Here is a 7,932-nt window from a genome sequence, read left to right as displayed (position 1 = left end):
TTCAAGAAGCTTTCAATCTGATTCGCATGAAATTTAAACTCTAAGAAAAAGAAGAAAGCATGATAGGAAATCAACACACTTGCATATAACTCATCTCTTCAAGCTTCTAACACCAATTTTGAATTCTCATTTTTCCCTCTATTGCCTTCTCTCTCTATCCTTGAACCTAAAAGCTATGGTTTAAAGAGTTGAAGAGAAAAATTCTCGGCGCTACAATAAGATTATGCTACACTATTTTTGAAATTAATAGTTTACCCTTTTTAGAATTTGCTATAGTAAAACCATTAACCTCTCATTGTATATACTCTCCAAGCTTGAATTTCATCGCCAAACGTTAAGAGGTCAATTAGTACCACAATCCCCAAAAGAACGTTTTTCAAGTGAGATAAGGTTGAATTCGTCAGTGAGGGCACATTCCTGTGAGTTGTGATCAATGGTTGTAGTACGCAAGCCCTATCCCCGTTATGCTCCACCGAGGATTATACATGTACTACAAGAAAACAGTAGCATCAGGGATGGAATATTTTCAACGGAATTTTTCCGTGGGTGAAAGTTAATATCACTAACGGATTTTGTGAAGGAATTCCAACGGAAAGGATTTGGCACCTACGAAGACATTGGTGACGGAATATTGTATTATCACAAATAGAATATTCTGTCGTTGATATATTCCGTTAGAAATTCTGTTGCTGAACATTATCAATTTTTCCTAAGCTTTAAAATATATTTTTAAATATAATTGTAAAAGAATTTTGAATTATCACCAACGGAAAATTTTGACTATCACCAACGAAATTTAGTATTATTACCAACGGAATTGAGAACTTTTACCAACGGAATTGTTTACTATCACTGATGGAATTCTTGGATTATCACCAACAAAATTTTTTATTATCACCAATGGAATTTTTGGATTATTATCAACAAAATTTGGTACTATCACCAATAGAATTTTGTTTTATCAACAACAAAATTTTGTATTGTCACCAATGAAATATTTAGACTATCACCAACGGAATTTTTTATTATCGCCAATGGAATTTTCTATTATCACAATGGAATATTTTGGATTATCTCCAACGGGATTTTTGGATTATCACCAACGGAAATTTTGGATTATCATCAACGGAGTTGTTTATTATCACCAATGGAATTTAGTACTTTTACCAACAGAATTTTTATTATCACCAACGGAATTTTTGGATTATTATTAACAAATTTTTTTATTATCGCTAATGGACTTTTCGATTATCACCAATGGAATTTACTAATTTCATCAACGGAATTGTAAAAATATAAATTTATTATCACCAAGAAATTTATTTTTAATTATATTTAAAAATATTAATTAAATTTATTCTTAAAAATTATAAATATTTGCACCAATGGTAAATATCTTATTTGTAAATGAATTTCATTTAAAAAACATACGGCAACATAATTATTTGCACTCATATGTATTTATTAATATTATTTTTACAATTTTTAATATATATTTGATCCAAGTTTAAAAGAGAAAAAACCCCAAAATCCTTAAACACATATATTCCATTTTCTGAAATTACATATTTAATATGAATGTAGTAGCAACATATTATTTGAAATTTATATTTTTATTATTCATTATAAAAATTTATTGATTGCTTTCTTTAATAATAATATTTTCCAAATTTTACAAATATATATTAATTGCTTTCAAAATAACATCAAATTTAAAACTAACATTTATTGATTGTTTTTAAAATAAAATAAATTTAAGGAAAATAATAAATGTATTAATTCCAAATAAATCCTGAATCCGTTTGAAAATAATTAGAGATCGGCACGCTTTCAATACATCAAAAATAGGTCTTGGGATACGTGCCTCAATGTGAAAAGTCATTGGATGCTATCCATAACATTAAAGCTCAGTAAAGCGATGTGACTTGACAGACTCTCTGACCCCCTACTTGCAAAGTGCTGTTGGAAATTACTTGGCCTACATTGCTGAGGCTTCGCTTTAAATTGAGGAAAACCGAATATATGTTATATTATTTCAATCACTTGGAGAGCCAATCACTTTTGCATATCGTTGTGAGAGCCATGGCATCTAGACATCAAGATGGACCAGCTTCATTGAGGGGCAGAAGATAGAGAGTGGAGGGTACCTCTTGGAGGAGGAAAGGAGGAAAGTAGAAGAAGAAGCTCGAGTTGTTGTTGCTGCTACCGTTGCTGCTGTTGCCACTGCTGTCTGGTGAGCAAGATTTAGCCCAGGATGTATATCAAGGAACCCTCGAGCTCCACATTGATGAACCAACCTAATCTGGAACCCCGAGCACATGTCTTAGTGGCACATACTCACCTAGTAGTGAGTAGGGGTGAGCAAAACTGGGTACCCAATTTTTCGGATCGGCCAAAACTCGACTCGTATCCGACCCGATTTAAACCGGGTAGCGAAAATCGGATAGCCGGTTTAAACCGGATCAGATATCGGATATCCGGATCCGAATTTATTTTTTATATACTCCATAGATTTGTTTTATATAACAACATTACATAAAAATCAAATATAAAAAACTTGTAACTTAAGCATTAAACTCTTATATTATTCTCCACACAACAAAAACCATAACAAAAATAATAAAGAGTTTTATCAATTTTAGGCATTAAAAAAATTCAAATATCTAGTGTCTCATCATTAAAAAAAATAAATAATCAAGCGTCTTATCAATAATGATCATTAGTTGCTAGAGAGAAAATATTTGGATGGAGGTTAGAAAGAAGAGGTGGGGTGATGGCCATTTTGGACTAGAAGGAAGGGATTTGAAAATTTTTTTACTTTTAACCCCTATAAAATTTAAATTTATTAATATATATATATAGGTATATAACTATATAAGTGTATAACTCTTTAAGTTATTAGAGTAGGCATTTGGATATTTTTTTTACTTTTAACCCTTGTAAAATTTAAATTTATTAATATATATTTATATATATAACTCTTAAAGGGTTTAGACAAGGGATTCTGAATTTTTTCCCTTTTTTTACTTTTTAGACCATATAAAATTTAAAATTATCATAAATCCATATATAAGAATATACTAAAAGGTAAAAATCAGATCGGTTTTGGATACCCGATTTTTAATTTCTCCAGACCCGGTTTTCATCTAAAAAATTCGGATCGGGTACCGATCCTTTTTTTGGGATCGGGTACCCAAAAAATTCGGATAAAAAATCAGGAAACCGGATCAGATCATCGGATCCGGATTTTTTGCTCATCCCTAGTGGTGAGCATGAACACTAGAGACTTCAGCATAATCATTGCATCTAAGCTTCAAGATATCTACATGGAACGGTACCATATTAAACCACGATACATACCGTGACTGCAAAGGTGGTATGGAGTACCAAGAGATTTTGCAAAAAATTATGATGATGTTCATGCAGTTCTTCAATATGGTGTAGCCGTTGAGTAAAGGAACCGTGATGGACGACGCCAAAGGTGCTAGGCTGAGTAGAGGTTTGATATGTGTTAACATCTGTCCTGTTTGTGATCGATATTATTGTAGTAGAGTAGTGTGTGTTCTTTGCTCGAGTGTGTTTTGCAGCTTTCCTTGTTATCACTATACTCTTGTGTTATTAGTTCAAAGCTAGTTCTGATTGAAAGGTTGTGTGTTTTGATATATGTCTGTATATGTTAGTGATATGGAATTTAGTAACTATTGTTTATTTAATTAATTACATTTTTTTTCAATTAATTAAAATTAAAAACTTGCAATCAATTAATTTTAAAAAAATTAAAACATGTAATTAGTAACACGTTTAATAACTATAATTTATTTATTTGATTAACAAAAATCAATTTATCATTTATAAATATTTTTTTCAAGATTTATGAATTGCCATCGTCAAAAATAGGAAGAAAAGTCTCATTATCTAGAATATATATATATAAAAGAAAAACCCAAAGTGAAAAGACTCCAAGCCCATAATTCTTTCTAAGCACTTCCTCTTTTCCTCTCTTTTTAAGTGACAGTTGCACTAGGTGCAGCTCTACCTCTCCTCTGTTCTCACTCTCCCTCTCTAACCACTCCACTGCCGGTGTCGGAGCTCGGCCATCGTCGCAAGCTGCTTTCGGCTCACAGTGTTGGATTTCGAGCTCTACGAGTGAAGGCAGGGATTTTTAAGTGTTTGTTTTTATGAATTTTTGTGTTTGGATTTTGGCCTTAGCTTCTTTGAAGGAATTGTTTGATTCTTGAATTTTGTGAGAATTGTTAAAAAATAATAATAATTCTCTGCGAAAGAGAATTTTTGTGTTTTGATTTCCTTTTTTATATATATATATTCTCTTCTTTCTCCAAAGAGCGAAAGAGATCTCTAGATATGTCAATCTCTGCAAGGTTTGAGGCCCTTCTTCTCTCTCAATCTCTCACATTTCTTTCAATTGGTTGGTGCTTTAATCCTTTGTAAGTTTTATCCACATTCTTGTTTGATTTATTCCTTTTTTTTCGTTTATTTTTGTCTGAAAATCTTGTTGGTTTTCTTGTTTGATCTTCATTCATATAGTTTTATTTTGTTGGGTTTTTAATAGTTTTATTATATATATCTAAATTTTGGGGAAAATTTCAAGCATTTTGATATCTGATTATGTTTTTACCATTAAGCTAATCCGATTTTAATGCCTATTTTTTTCCTATTTGACAATTTGTTACTTTTTAATAGTTTGGTAGAAAAGACTAGATTTTGGTAACCTTTTTGTGTACTTGTTTATAGCTAGACTTTGATTCTTCTGGTTTAGTTCACAGTTTTTTCATTTTTATTACTTCTTTTTTAGAATAAGAAAATTACAGGCATTTTAATATCTAATTCTATTTTTCTATTCAGTTAATCCAATCTAGTATTTCCACTTCTTTGTAGTTTATTTTCTTTTTTGCAGATGTTAATGATGATTTTCACACCGTTTCTGTTTATACTCATCACTGTATAGGAACTTGTTTTCTTTGCCCATGCTTGTTTACATGCAAGGATAAGAGGTTCTATATGAGAAAGCTTTATCTTTATGCAAGGATAAGAGATAGAAGGAGTACTTGAAGGAGTATTCACCACAATTCACAATGTTCCTAGCATTTCGTCCAACGAGTTTTTTTCATCTACTTTATTATTATTCAATATCCTATTCATTGGGTAATATTATCTCTTTTTATGTCTAGGAAGGACATATTCGGACACGACTGTAAACTATTTGGATCTAATTAAACCCACATCCAAAGGGAACATCACAATATCACGGTATGCTCCAACTTTTCCAGTTACTAAGAGTAGATTTTGTCAGCTAGATTTTCAGGATATGTTCAAATTAAGTGTTTTCCCATGTTTCGACATGCCCAAGTACCACGTAAAGGTCATAAAACACTTTGAATATACTTATGAAAATCACACGGTATGAAGTGGCCTTTGATCTCCATGTAAATGAAATATTATATTTTAAAAGTGAATTTTAGAATGAAAATTAAAAAAATCCCTAGTTAATTTTTTTCACATCCCATGAATGTCATTGTATCTTTGTCTAATTTTTTTCATGTATGGTTTCATCAAGATGAACTAATCTGAAGCATGTGAACACATACCTTTTGGTATGAAGTGGCCTTTGATCTCCATGTCCTTTATTGTCATTCTTATGATCCCACTAATTATGTTCCCCATTCTCAATGTCTTAGTTATAACCTATTGTTATTAATTTATTGATTAGCCTTATTAAGTGATTTCTTTAAAATATTTATACATTGATTAGCCTCTTTCTAAGTGATTTCTTTAAAATATTTATGCACTTATAAATGAGTCTTTATTCCTTGTTTGTTGTTGTTTTTAAGATATCATGCCTAAAGGGAAAACTCTGAATAAATCAAAAGGTAAGAAAAGGGTTGGAGTTGGAGTTGTTGACGAACCTCTAGATGCAACAGTGTGGTAAGCATGGCTTAGACCTACTACATCACCTCCGCGAAGTCCACCTTTGATGAACCCTTCGGATGACTCACAAACTCCATTATCAGAGTTTCCAGAAACCCAAAATCCACATAAGGGGAATGAAGCAATTGAGGATGCGATCACCCAGGATGCGGAAACAAGAAAACGTTCAAGAGGTCCAAATAAAGTAATGCCTACACCAACAAATCCTAATGATCGAGTCCTTATTAACACTTTACATGATCAGTATGCTCATTTGCAATTCATCTTATTTTACACTAAATCAAATTTTTTATTAATATAAACTAATGTTTCTTTGCCTTCTTATGATAGGAAATTAATTGAACCTAAAAGTTGTTAGGACAATTACAAAATGCATACAACTTCATTTCAATGATGCACAACTAACATGGAAAAAAACAACTAATGGTATCAAAGAGGACATGTGGACAAAATTTCATGTGCGAGTTTGCTTTAATTTCCTATATACCTTTAAACTTATGTAGTACACAATATATATGTGTTTCAAAAAAATGGAGTTTGTGATGCGTTATTTATGGATTAATGACTCTTATTGTCAACAATTGCCTTATTGATAAACATGAACCTCACCATCATATCTCTTTGGAAAAAAACAAACATGTTATACACACACACACACACACACACACACACACACACACACACACATATTTGATTTTTGTATGAGATTTACATCAACGATTTGTTCATAGCAAATGCATTTAGTTTGTATCAACATTTTGTTAAAAAAAAGAAATATATTGTCTTTGGTAGATTAATTGGTTATGCAACACTTGTTTTTATTTCTGAAGTATGGCTAGCTTCTATTTCTTGAAAATAATTTACTACTTTTATAGTTTGAATATATTATCCTATTCTTATTTATTGAGTGTGGTGTTGGCAACATTTGGTTTATATATTTTATTAGAAACAATTTGTATGGCCCATAGAAAAAACAAATGTTGTACGAAAAATATGGGACACTGCATGCAAAGAGCGATTTAAAGGAATGATGGAAGAAGAAAGGAGTCAAGCAAAGAAGCATTTTAGTGTGAGTGACATTGCTCATTGTAAAGGCTATAATGAAGGTTGGATAAGAGTTAATATATGGGATAGTTTAATTGACAATGTTTGGAATAGTGAAATATGGAAAAATCAATCTCAAAAGGCCAAGCAAAATAGGCACACAAAAAAAAATGGAAGTATTACCAAACATACTGGTGGATCGATTCCTTTTTTGCTTCATGCGGAGAGGATGGTATATATGATTTCTATTGCTTTTTAGTTGTAGTTTTCAAGATTTTATATCTTTTTTCACAAGTTTTACATTTTTTTTAATTATATGTCCATGACTAATTTATTCTATATCTATGTGTAGGCAACACAATTAAATCGAAAGCCAATATATGGAGAAGTGTTTAATCACACACACAAGCGTGAGAAGGGTCATGGGTCATGGTGATTATGTTGATAACAAGTCTAAATCTGTGAGTGTAAGTAAATTTGGTTTCATAATTATATTCTAATTATTAATATACAATTTTTATTTCTAATGCATTAATAATTGTTTTATAATCTTAAACCTACCACTTATAAGAATTTTATGTTTTTGTATGAATCTTATACTCCTTTAATAAGGCAAAAAATATGGTGTCGATGAATCGTCTCATCCTGAATTTGACCCACAGGCTTGGTGTGATGGAAATTGGATGAATGGAGACTACGCGTACACGTGTATGGATTCGGGACAAAGCCACATGAAAAGAATTTAATTTCTCTTCCCATCAGAATTGGGGAAGACTCCTATTCATCGACTTGTAGTCCACTAGTTGAAGCTCCACGTTCTTCCACCGAAGTTGATAATCTACGGGAAGAAGTAGTGACTATGTAGAATAAGCTATAAAGCTTGGAGGATTCTTAGAATGAAATGAAGACATTTTTGTATCACATTACTGAGATGTTAAATCT

The 7,932-nt window shown here is 31.4% G+C and overlaps 1 long non-coding RNA gene across 1 annotated transcript; it reads left to right on the top strand.

The window, feature by feature from the left end:
• Positions 1 to 4,717: 4,717 nt before the first annotated feature.
• Positions 4,718 to 7,496, top strand: LOC120258205. The gene is made up of 3 exons (XR_005535962.1): positions 4,718 to 5,268; positions 5,850 to 7,015; positions 7,343 to 7,496. It is a non-coding gene; the product is annotated as an uncharacterized LOC120258205 (long non-coding RNA).
• The last annotated feature ends 436 nt before the right edge of the window (positions 7,497 to 7,932 follow it).

This window comes from Dioscorea cayenensis, chromosome 4 (genome assembly GCF_009730915.1).
Source record: "Dioscorea cayenensis subsp. rotundata cultivar TDr96_F1 chromosome 4, TDr96_F1_v2_PseudoChromosome.rev07_lg8_w22 25.fasta, whole genome shotgun sequence".
Lineage (NCBI taxonomy): Eukaryota > Viridiplantae > Streptophyta > Magnoliopsida > Dioscoreales > Dioscoreaceae > Dioscorea > Dioscorea cayenensis.
Note: the sequence above shows the minus strand (reverse complement) of the source record. Positions and strands in the feature narration are given on the sequence as shown.